Source organism: Eurosta solidaginis, chromosome 3 (genome assembly GCF_040869045.1).
Source record: "Eurosta solidaginis isolate ZX-2024a chromosome 3, ASM4086904v1, whole genome shotgun sequence".
In the NCBI taxonomy this organism is placed as follows: domain Eukaryota; kingdom Metazoa; phylum Arthropoda; class Insecta; order Diptera; family Tephritidae; genus Eurosta; species Eurosta solidaginis.
In genome coordinates, this window is record NC_090321.1 from 157,643,592 (window position 1) to 157,663,810 (window position 20,219).

The following is a 20,219-nucleotide window of genomic DNA, read 5'->3' on the forward strand; positions in this document are numbered from 1 at the left end:
AAACGGTAATCCCTCCACATAGGGTCGGAAACCCTTCACGCTGATTATGGCGGCGAGACATTCCAGCTCAGTTACCGTGTAATTGCGTTGAGCATTATTCAGTTTTTTCGACACAAACGCGATCGGATGCTCAGCGCCCTCGTCATCGACCTGGAACAACACTCCGCCAACACCTATTTTGGAAGCGTCGCATTGTATCACGAATTCTCTTGAAAAGTCTGGTTGGGCCAAAACAGGGGCGGAACTCAAAGCTACTTTTAGCTTTTCGAAGGCCTCTATAGCTTCAGAGGTAAGCTTGAACGGGCCTGCTGACTTACGGAGACAGTCGGTCAAGGGACCTGCCAAGTCAGCAAAATTGGTAATAAACGCCCTGTACCAATTCGCCATACCCACAAACCTACGCACTTGCCGAGGGGATTTAGGGATCGGGAAGTTTTGCATTGCTTCTATTTTTCCCGGATCCACTTTCAGACACCCGCTGCCTATCAAGTACCCTAAGTAGCGTATTTCCTTCTGACAAAATTTACTTTTTTCCACGTTTATTGTCAGCCCTGCGTCTCTCAAACATTGGGCCACTTCCGCTAGCAATCTTAGGTGATCCTCAAAATTAGTGCTACATACCATCAGATCGTCCAGGTAGACAAAGGCGTTCTCTCGCAGACGCGAAGGGATTGCCTTGTCCATCAGCCTACTCATAGTCTCCGGTCCATTGCACAGACCAAATGGCATTACTTTGAAGTGGTACAGAGGCCTCCCCGGAACTGCGAATATTGTTTTTTCCTTAGAGGACTCTGTCAATTTGATCTGGAAGAACGCGTCCTTCAGATCAATGCCACTAATAAAATGCGTATCTTTCAGTCTGCTCAATAAGCCGTTGATATGAGGCAGGGGGTACGAGTCTTTCTTAGTCACCGCGTTGACCTTCCTGGAATCTATGCACAGCCTAACTTTACATGGTTTACGGACCAGTACTACAGGACTACACCACGGGGAGTTCGATTCTTCTATAACTCCTAATTCGAGTAACCTGTCTAGTTCGCTGAAAGCTTCGGCTTGCCTCGGTGGCGAAAGAGGGAAATGTTTGCTTTTTATGGGAACGGCATCACCGGTGTCGATGTGATGCTCCACTAATTTAGTTTGTCCTAGGCCTAACTTCTCGTACGAAGGAAACGTCTCGATGACCTTTTGCAATTATAATTTTCGTTCTGGTGACAACTCATGGAGGTTAATTTCCTCTTCCTTTTCAAGTCTAATCTCCATGCACTCTACGCTTGGGAATATTTCGGGAGCTAACGCAAATGCTCTCCAAAAATCTACCCCGAAGTACGCTTCTTGGAGCAATGAGGGAACAAGGTAAAAACGAATAACCTTTGTGATATTTTTGAAGGTGACTGGTAGGGATACTGACCCTAAAATTTGTTGCTTGTTGCCGCCCGCGGTATATACGAACGCGTGTAAGGGCTGATATTCGAAGCCGTTATCCTCTAGGAATTCTAATCCATTTTTCCCTAAGATGGAGACGTTGGCTCCCGAGTCCAACAGCCCTACAAGGAAGCTATCTCTAATTTTAGCCTTTACTAGAGGCCTTTCATCCTCTGTAAGCGTTAACGTGGTGGCTTGCAGCAGTCTACGCTCCTGTACTCTCCTGTGGTATCTCTTCCTACACTTCAAAATATTGTCCGATACCGGGTATTGTTCGAAAATGGTATGTCTTATTTGTTCATACCTATGTTCCCTTTCTTCTAGGTTTGGTGGAAATTGCGTTTGGCACGCGACATCCCTATGCTGGCGTCGCGGAACCTTGATACGCTCACCCATCGCGGATGAGGACGTTTGACTCTCGGATTCGGAACTATTCGAATTGTCCGTACTGTCAGGGTAAGTTATTATCACGTTTGAGGGCTCTTCTGCCAGGGTACTACTGCACCTCGGAAGCGTATCACCTCCATGCAGAGATTCACCCTCTGGTTCAGTGCACGGGACGACGCCTCGAGCACTGGCTGGTGTGGGAGCTATGAAGCCGAACGAGGTTCCCCCGCCTTCTCGCTCGGGTACTGGTTTCCCTTCCTGCGATGGTCCCTAGGGCATTTAGGAGTAAATACACCCTTATACCCACATTTAAAACAAAAAGGATTTTTTATGGGTTCCTCACAATATATATAGGAGTGCCCCATTGCCTGGCAATTCCAGCATTGGATTCCCGAATAGTCCGGTCTTCTGTTGCGTCGATATTCCAGCGCCTCTATTTGTGGATCCATTTCGCCGTCCTCGCTTTCCCTCCTCATGTCTGGGGTTGTCGCGCTTGCTTCGTTTACATGCCGTCCTGGGTAAGCGGCTCCCAACAGCTTGCTTTCTTTCAGCACTTGTTCACCTCTGCGTGCTACATCGCGTAGATCATGAAGGGTCCTTACATCTGCGTTAAAAAGCATCAGCTTAAGGCTACTGTTGACGTTTCTTTTTATTATGTCAATCAGTAGAAGCTCCGACATGGGTTCTCTTAAGCGCGCGTTCAAGGAGAATATGTCTGTGTGGAACACGTCATAGCACTCGCTTGCTTTCTGCTTGCGCATGGAGATCTCCATCATGATCTCGTGGTCAGTTTTCAAAGTGCCAAACTCTCTCTTCAATGAGTAGCACAAAAAGGCATGTCGCATTTGGGTTTTATTTCGTGAACAGCCAGTACCATTCTTCGGCCCGCCCGGAAAGAAACAGGTGGAAACTAGCCATGATTTGTTCGTCCGTGCATTGTGTGCGCTCACATAAGGTGCTCAGTTTAAAAAGGAAATCGGCTACGCTCCCAGTGCCATCGAACGAGATTTTCCACTCCTGCGGTTTCACTATTATGCTGTTCGGAGTCGGGTACATTGGTGGTACTACTGTTGGAAGTGGGTTACGGTCCATCCTATTTGCGTTCCGGTTTTGATGAATTGATTGCTGCGCGGATTCGAGAGCGGCGTTGAGCTGGTCCATATTGGTTCTGATTGACCCCATCTCCCTCCGCATTTCCTCCTGCGAAGCCTGGAACAGCTGGCGTAGCACGTCCACCCACGAGCCTCCACGAGTGGCTTCGTCCTGCATTCCTAGGGTATTCGTCCGATCCCCGGCAGCTTCTCCAGAGTTCCCAACTCCTTGGTGTAGTGGTAAGGCACCAGCTCCATCCGGTGCATAGGTCGACACATTGGTTAATAGCCCCGAGATATCATGCGTGTTTAATAGGGGCGCATTAAGGTTACTGGCGCTTACAGGTCTGTCCATTTTATCGCGAGGGTCATTCAGGTCCGAGCCCATGTTTATTACCGCGGGATCTCCGTATTGTCCCCCTACTGGGGTGTGCACCACGAAGGGACGCATAGCCTTGGGGAAAGCCCCCCTATTATTACTGCCCCGGTTCTGGTTTCCCCGGAAATTCCCCGCACTCCCGAACGGAGTATTCCGACCCGGTTGCCCGAAAGACAGGTCGCGCGACATATTCAAAAAAGAAGATCAAATCGTAGAATAAAAAAAAATTTTGCCACGTAAGGCAGTTAGGGATTGGAGGGAGAAAAAAAGTTAAAGTCCACCCCCTTCACCTAGTATACCTAACGATGATTGATAGAAAAAAAATGTCTATATATATATCTACAGGCGCGCGAGGAAATACAAAAAAAAACTCGCAAATAAAAATTACCCAATAGATAGCCGTACAACAAAAATCAAGCGGCAAAAAAAAATGATTAGTTATATATGTATATATTTTGCATGATAAATGGGAATGCTGGCATCCCCTTCCCGAAGGCACTCGGGCTACAGGCAAAAACAAAAAAAAAACAACACAAATCCATTCATACTTGTCCCTAGTGCTCCCAACCGCAATGCGAGGGGGTCTTAAGGCCCCCCTCCGATACTGGTTGGAGCCACTAGGGTCGGTACCAGGCACACACGGGTTGGCCTCAAAACGCCCAGCCACAACGCAGGGGCAGTCTCCAGGGGCTCGCCCTGGGACTGGTTGGGGGTGTTGAGGCCTCCCGTCCACTCTCGCTGGACACCCCTCCTGCCTCCGCCGCAATGGGTGGAGCGGTTTCGTAGCCGCTCCCCAGTCTGGTGGGACAGGAAGGGGTGTCACTCTGAATCCCAGCTCAACCCGTCACAGTCCAGGTGGTATTCGAAACTACCACCTGGTACGTGGGATGAGCTGGGGTTCTTTCAACACACACACACTCACTCTAACAACACAAATTCGGCAGATAAACAAAAAAAAAACTACTTTACAAAAAAAAACCCAATTTAGCGGACAAAATCTACCAACGCCGACTAACGGACAACATTCCGGCAAAATAAAAACCCCAATTACAAAAAAAATAAAGTGCGTGCAGCACTGCCTCATCGGGTGAATACAAAGTCCGGATAACTGACGTTAAGTCCGTGGCTCCGTCAGCCACTGCCCCCGATGACCAGCCCGGACAACCTGATCCGTCCAACCATCCCACCGCAACGTAGGTGGCAGCTCCTGTGGCTGCTCACTCGGACTGGTGGGATAGTCAACTTCACAGGTTGACCCGACTGACCCTCGCGGCCAACGCCTCAGGTGCCACGTTGGGCGCCATCTGTTATGGCGCCCTCAGCAACTGTCAACGATGATCACTCCGGACCACCTGATCCATCTAACCATCCCACCGCAACGCAGGTGGCTGCTCCTGCAGCTGCTCACCTCGGACTGGTGGGATGTTCAACTTCACAAGTTGACCCGGAATGACCAGCGCGACAGCGCCTCGGGCACCAAATCACGTTGGGCGCCATCTGTTATGGAATCGCATTTACAGTGGAAGCAGTAAGGAAGGCGGTCGGCATGATGTGTTGGTGCACAGTGGCTAGTCATTGTCGGCTGGGGCGGGTCCTTGCCAACCTTACTGTTCCTGCGCCATAAACAGAAAAAAAGTTCCTATCATGCCTATTAAAACTAGCTGTCAAAAAGCGCAGAGACGACTCAAAACGCTTATAATTCAAAATAAAACAACATCCGCCCGAACCGGATGTCACGGACAGACCGTTAACATTCAAAAAAATTCAAATTCAAAAAAACTCAAAAAAATCTAACGCAAAAAAAATTTACCGAACCGGACATGGCCGGTTACTAACTCTGAAAATCAAAAAAAAAAATACTGAAAATAAATACAAAAGGGTATAAACAAAAAGGGCCGAATATAACTTGGGGCGCCGCGGGTGTTGTTGCGACGCCCGGTGCTTATACCCACCCTCAAAATCCATGGCCACCGACGCACCTAATCTTTCGGCGGCCCCTTACCTGTTTCCCTAAGTGCCTTCTAAATAAATGGCGATGCCAGCATTCCCATTTTAAATACTTATTTATTTATAATTCATTTCAATGAAGACTTAGGCAATATATATATACTAAGACTAACTAACTTTATAAAAAAAATTTTTTTTTTTTTTATTATTTAGTGTAAGTTTTGACGTAGTCATATGAAGTGTATCTAGTTATAAATGAAAGTTTAATTATAAAACAAAAAGAGAAAAAACGTGTGCTAATTTATAATTTTTAATTATAAAATTTTTTCCTGTTACGGGTTCAGCTTTTATAAACCAAAGTTGTCAAAAAAAAAAAATTTTCGAAGTCTCAAAACAAACTATTCATGACCTTGCGAATTAGTCATTCAAAACGACAATCGGTAAAAGTTAAAAATTTTGTTTTTCTCTTCTTCTTTGCTTCCCCTCCAACGCTTGCATTTACATTTTTCCCCTCAGCCAAAAATAGATAATAAAATTTGTATATATGCCGATATAAATGAAACCAAATATCTTACCCTATCAAATAATAGCTATATGTAATAAGGATTAAAAGCGAAAAATATGTGCATCCTTTTTGAAATTGTATGTGTGAGCTGTACCTAACTGGGCTGAAGCTAGAAAATTTCCGATGTCAATTTTAAGGTGAAGTATTTCTATTTTTATTAATATTTTTAAACCTTTTCTTTGAAAAACCTCTATTTTTTTTTTTGTTTTATTTTTGTTTTTATTTTTATTTATTATTTTATTTTTATCATTATTTTATCGCATATTTCTTTCTAATAATGTTTTCAAGTTAACTTATGATCTTTCATCATAATTCAGTTTTTTTTTTCTCTTAGTTATTTGTATTCCTTTCTTTTAATTTAATTTGGATCCACTTAAAACGTTAGGTAATACTATATATATTCCCAAAAAAAAACTAAAAGCTATCGATAACAACAAAAAAATGTACAAATTAATCTTCCATAATCAGTTTTGAATGTTGTAACATAACAGCTAAAGCAATATTTTTAGTTGAAGAATTACGCGGAAATATCCTGTCTTTGAATTGTATAATACGGTTTTTATGGATGAATGCATGTGAACAAAGGCAGTTTTATAGGTGCGTAATTTCATGTATGTATGCATATCGGTCTATATGCGTATAACGCAAGTGCTATAGACTTTAAGCTCATCAACGTTCCTTACGCCTTTTACAGCACTAAGCTACTCCTTTTATTACTAAGTTACGTTTAAAGTTCATGTATATTTACGTACTAATATAATTATCATGCTTCAGCGTTGGACATCCATTCTTTAAGTATATTTACTTTGGTTTAAAATTTGATAATCCGAGATTTTCAAATTCGGTATACCGTAAATATTTACGCTTATATTTTCATAACTAGATAGCGGAAAAAGTTCAATACTTATTGGCCGTCAACGGCAATAGTGTTCGCCTTTCAAAAGCGCGCTTCCTTATAATTTAAGCATATTCAAATGAACACGCCCTAGGCGTCATATACATACGTAGTGTATGAAGAATAAATTCTTATGCAAAAGGATTAAATGCAGTTCATATAATTTGATGTACTTCCCTTTCTACGATTTTGCATATACATACATTTATGTATATTTTAAATGGATGTATATTTTAACTGGTACTATTCCCAAAAATTTGTAATAAATTCATTAAATTGAATAGAAAGAAAGTTGAATTGTTTACAGCCGTGGGTACGAAAATAGCATTGAAAACTAATACCAAAGCTTCCGATTATCTCCCCTCATTTATTTTCGTTGGAAGTTCGACAGTGTTCAAAAAAAAAAACTTCATTAAATTCCAGAAAATGAAAATCCTTAAACCATGTCGAAGCCATTACCGAAAATCTAATGCTTGGGACAAAAATTTTTACGGAAATCTCGCCTTAAGTATTAAAATTCACACAAAAAAAAAGCAAATTTATTTAAATGCTTAAATCCACTCATATATCATAATGGTCTATTCCTGACTTCCTTTTTCGGCTTATTTTAATTTGCAAGATATATATATGCTACTAAATACTTGGCGGCGACTCACCCGGTGGCTGGTACTTACATAGCCGGCAAGAGTCCGTACCGTGGGCTTCTGCCGGTGTGGTTACTGGTGATGTTGTTTTTGCTGATGAAGCCGTCGCTGTTGGTGGTTATGGCGCGCGGCCTTGGCGCGCGGTGTTAACGCTGTTGGTGGTTGTGGCGCGCGGTATTGGCGCACTGGGTCGGTACTGTTGGTGGTTATGGCGCGCGGTGTTGATAGCGGTGGCGTGCGGTATTGGCGCGCTTGGTTGGTACGGTTGGTGGTTATGGCGCGCGGCCTTGCCGTGTTGACGTTATTGGTGGTGGTGGCAAACTCAGCGTCGAATATAAGGTGTATTGGCCACGTTACGATTTAGTGTTTGGCGCTTCTCAGCTTCACCATTAATTTTCCTCAATTATGGTTAATATCCCCCCACGCCTTCGACAGTATCTCTTTGTTTTGTGATTAGTTATATCTTTATGTAATCAGTTCCTCGGAGCCATTTTGGTTACACTATGAATGGAGTTTTCCCATGCAGTTAATATGCTAAACACCCAGAATTTTGTGTTGAATACACATCTCGAAATATTCATTTAAAAAGCAATCATATAACTAGCGAGCACTGTTAAATTTCCAAAATAAAATTACACCTTAGTTATATAGCATGCACCAAATGATTTGCACAATTTATTTTGGATTATTAGCAATTATTTCTTTGGTGGTGAAGTATGCGGTCTAGGAATACCGCTTTATAGTGTCAGCGTGTTGCTCGCAACCACTCGCGACCACAATGCTTCAATCGTTGAAGCTCATGAAAATCCTTAATAATAGCTCCTCCTCAGGTGTATCAATTAAAGGCAGTGGTATATTTTGCACAGGTTCCACTTCACCAGAAACCTGTCGCGTTCAAATGGCTCAGTCGTGGGTGTATAATGTACAGCAGGTCCTCTACTATTGAATCGGTTTACTTTCGCCAGCCACGTAGCATTTGGTGACGCCTGATTACAACGATTGAAATAACCTTTCTACGAGAAATTTAGTTTCCTTCCAATCACTTGGCGATGACCAAAATTGGCACAAATTTCGTTTTTTGATACTTCACTTCTTCTTTGAAGAGTTTTCTTTTTTTTCAACCATCACCGACGCTTGCCATTAACTTTATAATTATTCAAAATGGCCTACCGAGCCGATAAAGAGAAAAAAAAATTTCCACTTCTTATTACGGCTGCGCCATGGAAAGTCTCCGTTTTTATCTAACTGTGACTGCCATTATTTTATGGTTCGACCATATGGTTGGCCCATCTCTACCGCAACACATACTTTTTTTTCCATGCTGTCAAAATCTTCGCGTTGATGTTAGGCGAAAGGAATGTACAGAAAGCGTAAAATTTCTCAACTTTTGTGTGTTGTGGGAAATTTGTGCGCTTAATTAGCTAACAATTGATCACCACGCGTTAAATAATTGCCAATGTGTTGTTTACATTTTGCGCTTTCCATCTCGTTTTCACAATCTCTAAGTCAGTACAACGAAACGAATCAAATCAGCTGATGAGATGAGCCACCTACACCATTGCGCCAAGTGTTATTGAAAATTCGTCAATGTCATGGGAATTTTTGGCGATGTCACCCGCACGAAACTAACAAAATTTTGTTTTAACCACCCAGGCAGACATGAGTGAGGGTGAATCCTATCTTTTCCCTAACACTAGCCAACTGGTACGGTCTAAGGTTGAATCTCCCAAGTGGACCATAACAAATTGGCTTGTTAATATGAACACTCGTCAGAAAGTAAGAACTACTTCCGGTCAAGCGAACGATAGCGACACCGGGTCCGATGGAGAAACTACGGCAGTGAACATAGGTGAGTGCACCGCAGCATACACACCGTCGCGTGGTGCAAACGAAACGATGGCATCTTTGGTGGCAAGCATTGCATCGCTTCGAGACTCTGTAGAAGAACTTCGAAACGAAACGAGTCGTAGTCAAATAGAGGTGCAGCAGCTTCGACAGCGGATCGAGGCAGAGGCTAGTAATGTCGTTCCAATTGCGGGTACATATACCAATTTTTCACAGCCTCCACCGACAGCACCGCAAATAACCCAGCGGAGTTCCAAGCATCATTTTCATCAAATCCAATGTGGCTGGTAGAGAGTTCCGCCGTAAAATTACACCCACTACCTACCTTCGATGGCAATCCAGAGGATTGGCCTCTATTTTTAGCGAACTTCAGCGACAGCACAGCCCAGTTCTCCTACAACAACTGACAGAATTTAATGCGACTGCAGAAAGCACTTCAAGGTAATGCAAAGCGGTCAGTAACGTCAATGCTAATATACCCTGATGACGTTCCAAAAGTTATGAAGGAACTTGAATTTAACTTTGGACGCCAGGACTTGCTGATACGCTGCCAATTGCAGAAAGTGCAGCAGTTTCTTGCCATTAACGATAGCCACCTTGAGCAGATATTACAATTTTCGAATCGTGTCGCCAATATTTCAGCGTTTTTCAAGTCAGCCAAATTTGAGCACAATCTTATGAATCCCATGTTGCTGGAACAATTGCTTCCTTCATCCAAACAATTTGAATGGAGTAAGTATGCCGCTAATGTTTCCCGTTTCCCCACTGTTGACGTATTTTCAAATTGGTTGGGCGATTTGGCAAAAGTAGTTGCGACTATGCCCGGGTTTAGTAAGAGTTCCCTGCGTTCTAGCCAACAAACATTACCACAGCCGCGATATAATGCACAAACTAATCGTCAGACCGGTCAAAATGGAGGGTCGGCTCGCAGAGTTCTTCATAGCAACCACGAGAAACTGGCATGTCCTTCATGCAATGAAGCTCACACTTTGCCAGAATGCCGAAGATTTCAGTCGCTCGACCTTGTCAACACGTGGTCATTGGTTAAACAACATCGCCTTTGTTTTGGATGCCTGGTAAAAGGTCATAGCCTTTTAAATTGTCGTCGCCGCAAGCAATGTTCCATCAACGGTTGCAAACGTATGCATGATAAGATGTTACACAAGGATATAGGATCATCCTCTACGTCGTCGTCCGACCGGGAACGAATTTTGAATTGTCGAAAGGACCAGGTAAGCAGTCTTTTTAAAGTTTTCCCAGTTATATTGTCAGGTCCTCGAGGAAAAATGTTTGTCTACGCGATGTTCGATGAAGGGTTATCAGTGTCGCTTTTAGAAGAAGATGTCGCAACACAGTTAGGTCTACGAGGTCGTGTCATGCCTCTCACTCTTCAATGGTACGGTGACAGCCAGACAACAGAAAGCTCCAGGAAAGTGTGTCTTGAAATAGGAGAAGTAAATAGTCGCCATACATGCTCACTGAAAAACGTCTATACGATAAAGGGTCTTCATTTGCCAAAGCAATCATTTGAAAAAAGTAAGTTTAATCATTTAAAATCTTTGCCTATAGAGAACTATGAAGATGTCGAACCAGTCTTACTGTTGGGTTTGGACAATTGGCATTTGTGTTTTTCCAACAAAGTCGTCGAAGCCGGACATGATCAACCAGTAGCAGCGGAAACTAAGTTGGGTTGGGTGGTATACGGACCACACCAACAAGAAAGCGTTGACATGCCCAGGGTGCTTCATATACGCAAGTCGGAATCATATAAACAATTAAACAATTTAATGGAGGAGTATTTTTAAAATGAGAGCTTTGGAGTCCGGAGTACCAAAATCGTATTGGAATCGGATGAAAATCAACGAGCCAGGAAAATCTTGTTAGAAACCACAAAAAACATCGGCCAGAGGTATGAAGTAGGATTGCTTTGGAGACAAGATTTTACCGAACTCCCGTCGAGTTATGCAATGGCGAAGCAGCGCTTATTGAGTACTGAGTGTAGAATGCAGAAGGATGCCGTTTATGCTGAAAATTATAAAAAGGAAATCGCCAAATATATAGAAAAGGGGTATGCCAGAAAGCTGACACAAGATGAAGCCGCTATTGAAAAACATCTATCCCAAAACATGGTATCTCCCTCATTTTGGTGTTGTTAATCCGTCGAAACCGGGAAAACTGCGTATTGTCTTTGACGCAGCCGCCGTTACAAGTTCTACATCGTTAAACTCCGCACTACTGAAGGGCCCGGAACCGCTTATAGCGATCATCCATAAATTTCGCCAAGGTATTGTTGCAGTAGCCGGAGATATACAAGAGATGTTCTCTCAGGTACGAATAATTGATAAAGATCAAAATTCTCAACGTTTTTTGTGGCGAGATGGTAAGTCAAACGAACCAATCTCTACCTATGTAATGTCGTCGATGATATTTGGAGCTATTTCCCTACAAGACAGGTACCCGTTACCTAATCGATTACTTAATCGTTACCAATAACTTGGTCACCAATTATCGTCTTAATGACTTTTACATTGCTGTCCGGAAAAAGGTAACGCATGCGCTCTTTCAAAATAGTGTACGTGTGACTCGCTTTCTCGCTCTTACCTATTGTGTTTTCGACATTCCTTCTCGCTCGATTTTATTTACATTTTTAAGTTACTTCATTAGGTATGTTTTCGTTATCGCTAACCAAAACATATGCAACAACAACAACACGGGTAACTGGCCTATCGGTTACCTTCTGTCAATTCGCTTTTTATATGAATGAAACGCGTCCCTTTTGTTTAAATAATATTTAATTATGAATAAATTATGTATACAATGGTTTTTACAAATAATTTCCTTAATTTTCTAGTAAACCTTACATATGTGCATATTTATATGTACAAATTACATATGTAAAGACATAAACTCATTCGTAGTCGTGCCCTTTCTGAAACCATTTTGAGTTTCGAAGCTCACACTGATGGTGCTCAATTTTTCCTGCGCGGGTAGTATTGTTAGTATCAGTTTGCATAGATATGAGTGTTGTAGATATAATACCGGAATATATGCAGCCCCATTTCGTGCTATCAAAGTCGAATTGCAGGTGATGTTGAGCCTTTGAACTTGACCCTTTCCCATAATATGCGTGGTAGGGCCTTATATGTGATACTAAAAATGCCGAGGGACAGTTGTCGCAGTTTTCTTGTAGTTTGAGCAAATGTACGTTCTTCTTACAGCCACAGCTGGAATATTGCTATGCCCACATCGTCAAATCGAATTACCTAGAATGAAAAAGAAACGAATATCAGTAAGGATAGATAATAAGTTTTTAATATAACCGGAAGTGCTTAATAAATACAAGATACTCAAGGGGATTTCAGATAACCAGAATCAGGACCTGTAAAGTAAATTCAAGTGACCCTCCACCATGCCAAGGCATCTTCCGGTAGCGGGGGTACCCGAAGATTATAACAAGGGATAATTGATAGATGTTGGGGTAATAGATAGTAAATTAGGCGTTGTACTAAAACAAAAACGAATAAATGCAGATGACTGTTTAATCCATTATGCGAAGTTCTTTGAATGGATGTGCAAATTGAAACAGGCAAAGTACTGCTAAAACTGCTTTCCCCGAGTAACCCGGGAACGAATTGATATGACTACGTCTATTCACCCCAGCGGGTTAGGGGATCAGAATATACCCGCGGTAGGTATGCCTGTCGTAAGAGGCGACTAAAATACCAAATTCAAGGGGCTGTGTAGCGCAACCTGTCAGGTTGCCAGCGCAATATATAGCTTCTCCAAACCCAATTGTTAACCTCACCTATCCGCGGCGAATCCTGTTTCACTAACAGACGAGGCTCTGGCGACCCCAAGCTCCTCATGGAACTTGGTGGTAGGGAGAGAGGGAATGGCCTAAAGGTTTAATGTGGCTACATAAATCGTTCCCGAGATGGTCGGGCTAGCACCATAATGGTGCAATGGTACCGGAGCGTACCGGATTTGTATCCGGCAAAGGACCATCACATCGATAACACTCCCCAAAGCCTTCGGGGAGCAACCTTATCGCTACAACAACAACAACAACAACAACTACGTCTATTCTTCTTTAGCAGCAGTGCCGAGCACCAATTCCCTTTTGGATAGGAAAGTAAACGTTTGGTTGTCTGCAAGTTTATCATATGCCAGTACAGACCATACTCGTTTGCTGGATCTGAGCAGTACATCTAATTTTCCCAGATTTTCTGGGCTCATCGAGGGTATCCTCGTGAATGGTGCATGTGTACCCTGCTGCCTTGCCTGGCCGCTCACCCAACAACACCAGGCACGACGGAACTTGCCTTGCGACACCCAAAGTGCACTCACGCTTCTCATGGCTCCAACGGGTTAGTGGGCTTAGAGTATACCCGTGGTAGCTATGATTGTCGTAAGAGGCGACTAAAATACCAAATTGATTCAAGGGGTTTTGTAGCGCAATCCTTTCAATGGGTTGCCAGCGCAATATATAGCCTCTCCAACCCAATTGTCAACGTCACCTACCCGTGGCGAATCCTGTTTCTTTAACAGCCGAGGCTCTGGCGGCCTCGTGTTCCTTATGGATCTACATTTGAAGGCGCTTAGTTAGCTGGCATCGCTTACTTAACCGGTAGATTCTAAAGTAAAAACCAAAACACAAAGTATAGGTTAGGTTGAAGTGGCCGGTTCATGAGGATCTCACATAGACTGAATGAGTCCGTAGTGTTACCAGAAGTTTGTTTTAACGACCAAGCTGAAAACCTTATCAAGAACCAGGACCTATGTTATAAAAAAAACTCTGTCCTCTTGACAAATACTAGAAGCTTCCTAGGACTTAAGCCACTTGCTGCTTCTAGATCTGACAGCTTTATCACTCCTAATAGCTGGAGCCTTAGCCTGGCAAGCGCAGGGCACGATATTTCTCGGGGGGGGGGGGGGGGGGGGGGGCCGCGATTTAGAGGTACTAAAACATTTTTTTTAATTCAAGAGAGTCTTTAGTTGTTCCATGTGGAAATTTTAAGCCGAATTTCAAAAGCAACGAATATTGATAATGATTTTTTACCTGGTCCCTCGAACAGTGAGGAGACAATAAAAACATCAAACAAAAATATATGTTTACATGAATCCGAAATCGTAAAGTTTTCGTGGTAACACTGATGAAGGTTCATCTTCAAAAAGCCTTCCAGTAATAACACCAACTCTGTATCAAAGTCTAGATTATTTAAACGACTTCGATATCGGTACCGTGAATAATGAGTTTTTGCGATCTGAAGAAGTCAACGAAATAATTCGTCGAGGTCATCAAAAGTGCCCTGTTATTTTTCCACGTGATTGTCATGACGAGGCATTTCCTACCTCGTTGTTAAACAGAATCTTGCCTAATGGAGAGAAAGTGGAGCGTCACTGGTTGGTGTGGAGTGCCAGTAGCAATGCTTTTTATTGCCTACCATGTCGTCTGTTAAGCACCAATACTTTAAATCGACCTAAAATGTGTTGTCCTGGCGAATATTCGAAATTCCAGGTATGGAAGAAGCTATACGCTAAACTGCCATCACACGAAAATACTGAAGATCACATTAAATGTTATATTCAATGGCGATATTTACAAAACCTAATTCGAAAGGAGGCTACAATTGATACACTTATCAATGAACAGCTAATCACTGAAACTCAAAAGTGGAAAGAAATTTTATATAGAATTTTGGTCACTATTTTTTTTCAAAAAGCGAAAGGATGGACATTTTTTGGGCATCTAAGATCTCATAAGCCATTATGACCCGATACTTAGAGATCATTTGGAGAAAGTTAGGATTTCACAATAGCAGCACAAACGTTTACAAGTTCACTATCTTTCCCCAGACATTCAGAACGAGTTTATAGAAATTTGTGCAAAGCATGTGAGGGAAACTATATTAGATCAAGGCAAGAAAGCTAAGTATTTTGATATTATCGTTGATGCTATGCTTGATGCTAGTCACGTTGACTACGTTCATTTTGCGCTCACTCCATTTCAATTCGAAAGCAACAAATTTACAATTCCAGAACAGATTTTGGCTTTCGTGAATTGTAACCAAAAAACTGCTCAGAAAATCGCTGATCTAATTTGCCATACATGATTGAATATTGTCGTGCACAAGGGTACGATAACGGCGCCAATATGAAAGGAGCTTACAAGGGAGCACTACGTCACATTCTCGACAAAAACTCGAATGCTGATTACTCGCCTTGTGCAACCCGCAGCTATGATAGCGTTTTCTTTTCTGGATAAAGTGTTACGCAAGCGTTGTTGTTCTATTCTAAAAACCAGTCAACGCCTTTACGGGGTATTTCGTTCTTTTGTGAAAATTCTTGCCTGCTCGCAACGCAAAAGCGTTACACTTTTACCCTGTATAAAATGGCGGTGTGGCAGTGCAACTTTGTGAAACTCTCAATTCGCTCTTAAGTTCCACATATACTCTGTTAATATGAGTGAATTTGGTGAGTTGAAATGTTCTTTGTATGCACTATAAATGTTGACCATTTTCTGGGGTAGGAGTAACTCTATTGTTGTTGAGCGATAAGGTTGCTCCCCGAAGGCTTTGAGGAGTATTATCGATGTGATGGTCCTTTGCCGGATACAGATCCGGTACGCTCCGGTACCACAGCACCATTAAGGTGCTAGCCCGACCATCTCGGGAACGATTTATGTGACCACATTAAACCTTCAGGCCATCCCCTCCCTCCCCATCCCAAGTTCCATGAGGAGCTTAGGGTCGCCAGAACCTCGTCTGTTAGTGAAACAGGATTCGCCGCGGATAGGTGAGGTTGACAATTAGGTTTGGGGAAGCTATATATTGCGCTGGCAACCTGCAGGGTTGCGCTACACAGCCCCTGGAATCTGATATTTTAGTCCCCTCTTACGCATACGACAGGCATACCTACCGCGGGTATATTCTGACCCCCTAACCGTAAATATTTTTGGTCCCGGGCCCGGATTTGCTCTCTACGGCCCTGGTTCGAAGACGCCAGAGGGGATTGAGGCCAGAGTCTCCGGACCCAGAGCCAAAATATCAGTACCTCTAAAAGCACATACGAGCAGCTTTCAAGCGGAAGTATTCGCCATATGTTGGTGCGCTAAGCTGAACCTTCAGCGCTGATACTCCAATGAAACAATTGCCATACTCAGTCAGACAGTCAGGCCCCACTAAAGGCAATTGTGACGTTCGAAATAAAGTCAGCACTGGTCCTTGGGTGCACAACGTAGTACTGTTGCACTGGGTCCCAGGCCAAAGGGGAGTACAGGGTAATGAACAGGCGGACTCTAGTGTTTAGTTTGTTGCGTCCCTCCCACAAATTATCATCCTCCCAGCAGATCCATGCAGCGGGTCTGCGCCATACTCTCCTCCTCCGGGAAGGTATCGAACCCAATCCGTGTCCTTCTCCTGACCCCGGTCATGAGAAATGGTTTTGCTGCGTTTGCCGGAAAAGAACCTTTAGGACGGTCATACTCTTGTCAGTGTGTCACGTGCAAGGGATGGTTGCATCGGACAGGTTGCTCTGGGCTTGATCCCAAAACCCGACGTCCTCGTAACTTTTACAAATCTTTTGTGGCTTCTTGTTGTTCACGCCCTCATTACATTATGAGAAAATACGGCACCTGAGAACACAGCCGTATGAAGCTGAAAAACACAAGCAGGTCCTGAGTGAACTCCACAAACAGGCGTCGGACCTCTATGCCAGGAATTGCCCGGTGAATCCTGTACTCAAAGAAAAAAACTAGCAGAGTAGGAACGCACTCTCCCTAAGGAAACGGGAGTCACTCTAGCCCAACTTCGATCTGGATACTGTAACAGGTTAAACTTTTACTTATCCAGAATCAACCCCGACATACAAAACATATGTCCTGCTTATAATGTGTCCCCATATGACACCAACCATCTCTTTAGCTGTATTGTGGAATCAACGCCTCTAACACTCCTCTCATTATGATCCACCCCTGTTGAAACTTTCTGTTTCCTTGGACTCCCGTTAGAGGACATTGATGACAATTTGTGATCTGTCGCACCTATTGGATGGGGCGAAGCACTGCTACAACAAGAGCAGGCGGACAACCCGGAAAGAGAGGCAGGAACTGCATGACCCATCGATCCCGAGCCGTTCCTGTCAGTTGGCTCACAGGGGCATTTATTAGAAGGGGGAAATACATATATACATACATACAACGACAAAAGAGAGAAGAACACGGGATTCAAGGGGTTGTGTAGCGCAATATATAGCTTCTCCAACCCAATTGTCAACCTCACCTTCGAGCGGCGAATCCCGTTTCACTAGCAGACGAGGCTCTGGCGACCCCAATCTCCTCATGGAACTTGGGGGTGGGGAGGGAGGGATGGCCTGAAGGTTCAATGTGGCCATATAAATCGTTCCCGAGATGGTCGGGCTAGCACCTTAATGGTGCTGTGTTACCGGAGCGTATCGGATCTGTATCCGACAAAGGACCATCACATCGATAACACTCCCCAAAGCCTTCGGGGAGTAACCTAACCGCTACAACAACAACAACAACAGAGAAGAACACTGGAGCAATACGCCAGGTTTGAGACAATCTAAGTTACTGTTAGGAAGTTATAGCACAAGTCGCTACAGGGCAATAATAGACCTATCGAAAGATAACCGAAGAATCCAAAGAGCTTTCTTACAGGGCATTATAGACTGAGCAGCCGTATGCAGAAAGTGGGCATACTATCGAATCACACATGCCGAGTTTGTGATCGATCAGCAGACGGCGGACCATATCCTCCAAGAATGCGAAGCAATCTCAAAACGTAGGGCTAATTATGGCCATGGTGCAGTGCATTCCCACATTTAATCCCTCAAGCCAAGAACTCTGCTAGGGTTCATCAAAGAAGTCGGCTACGATGAGGTGCTGTGAAGGAGATGTGCAAGTCACTGTGCAATCCTCAATAAATTATCTATCTACGTTCCGGTAACAAGCACCATTGAGGTACTAACCCGACCATCTCCGGACCTATTGATATGACTACATTGAACCTTCTAGGGATTGAATATTAATAATGACCGCAATGCGAAAGTCTTCTAAAATTTACCATTCTCCATAGAATGCTACATATATAACTTCCCACGTTTTGAATTAGTAATGAAAAGAGCAAAATTTACTAAAATTTTAACTGGTTGTGGGTAAGGTGTTGATGTCCTCTCTTAACGCAATGTAATGGCAACGGCGACGCAGGGAAAATAATAAAAATCCTATAAATCTACTGATCATAATTAATTAATCCCTCCCTTTCTATGCAGTTGTATGCATACATACATATGGGTTTTGTTCTCCAAACGCTATTTAAAGAAATCAATTGGTATTTACATGAACTTCGAACTCTTTGGTATTTGCCTTCTTCAGTTGATTATCAACAAAAGCATGACAAATTATCACTAACAAATTCATACATGTTGTTTATATATTTAATATGGTAGGCAATTTACTTACCCTTTCTGGTGCGATGATCCTGGACAATCGGGCCTGACTAGACGAGATTTATTTTGCTTTAACATAACGTGCTTAACGCGAACCATATCATGTTAGGGCACAATTTCGATTATGCAACCAATCAAAGCTTGTAATACTGCTATGATAGCAGCAGCAGCTCCCGGTGGCGGCACATAAACGACAGTTGCATGCGAATTAGTTGCATTTTTTGCTTCGGCTACCTATTCAATTTTAATTCACATTACATTATCTACTATTGCAATTTTTATTCAATACAAATCAATATAAATTACCGAAGCAAAAACTGGCAAACCAAGATGCGTAGTTCCACCCTTTTTTGGGAAAATACATCCAACCAATTTTGTACCGTATTCCAAAGCATGTTGGTTGTGGAAAGTACCTTGTTTCGGTAAATCCTTGGCAAATGACACGTGAATCTGCATTTAATTGTAGGTTTCTTGTTGTTTTGGCATATCCTGAGCTGAATCGCACCCCGGCAGAGATGATATATATTAGAATATAACATTTTTTTTATTATTTAAAAATACACATACGTATGAATGAAAAGCAGAGTAAATAATGTTGCTTTGGTTGTAGCGATAAGGACACTCCCCGGGAGCGATTTAGTATGACCACCTGAAACCTTCTAGGCCATCCCGTCGATTCTATACAACTTTCAGATTCTAAAAACGGATCTCGACACGCGTCTTTTGATACCACCTTTGTTTAGGTTGTGCACTGTCTTTTTTTTTTTTTTTTGGGTTAGGTTTAATGGCACGGACGTTTATCCATAAAGCCAGGTTAAATCTCAGTTGGTTATTTCTTATGATTGTTGTAAAACAAGTTTATGTGTAATGTTGGCTTCACTAATACACAATGGTAATACCAATTCGGCCAGAACCATGTGTAGCAGCTTGCTATTAGTATTTGACTATCCGTAATTTGTAAAATGGTATTTAGATGGCACCACGCCAGGTTATATTCAAAGTCTTCGTATTTAGTGTTATATATTTTTATTTTTTTTTTTTTTTTTAAGATGTAATTTCAAAGAGGCCAGAACCACGTGTAGCAGTTTCACTGATTCCTGTTGGGAGTGCACAACCACTATCTGACACCAGATCAGTGAAGCACTGCATCTCCCAACTCCGCCGAAAAGCCAAAAGGAAGCACAAAGCCAACCTTGAGGCCTATTAAAATTTTCGACTCAACTAAAAAAGCCCGACAAATTATAATTGCTCCGAGGATGACCCGCACGACCACTCTGACTGAACGACTAGAACGGAATGTTGTGCACTGTCTTGAAAACGTTACCTTTTTTAGTTTTGGAAATCGAATCTTCCAATTCCAATTGGTGGCAAGAGGACTTGGCTGCCTCTAGTTAATGCGCCAGCTTAATTTAGAAGTGCCTAAACAGCTAAAACACGTCACACTTAAAAGCCCGTAGCACAAGCATTTTTTTAGTTTAATTACTACAATTATACTTTTTCATCGTTTTAAAATGTTTCCCGGAATAATTAATAAATTGTCGTATTAAGATGACGCTGTCATTTCGATGACAGCAAG

The 20,219-nt window shown here is 42.8% G+C and overlaps 1 long non-coding RNA gene across 1 annotated transcript; it reads right to left on the reverse strand.

Annotated features, from left to right (window-relative positions):
• Positions 1–12,016: 12,016 nt before the first annotated feature.
• LOC137244461 (uncharacterized) lies at positions 12,017–19,686 on the reverse strand. The gene is made up of 3 exons (XR_010951018.1): positions 19,211–19,686; positions 18,657–19,137; positions 12,017–12,438 (listed from the first exon to the last, which is right to left on the reverse strand). It is a non-coding gene; the product is annotated as an uncharacterized lncRNA (long non-coding RNA).
• Between the last annotated feature and the right edge of the window lie 533 nt (positions 19,687–20,219).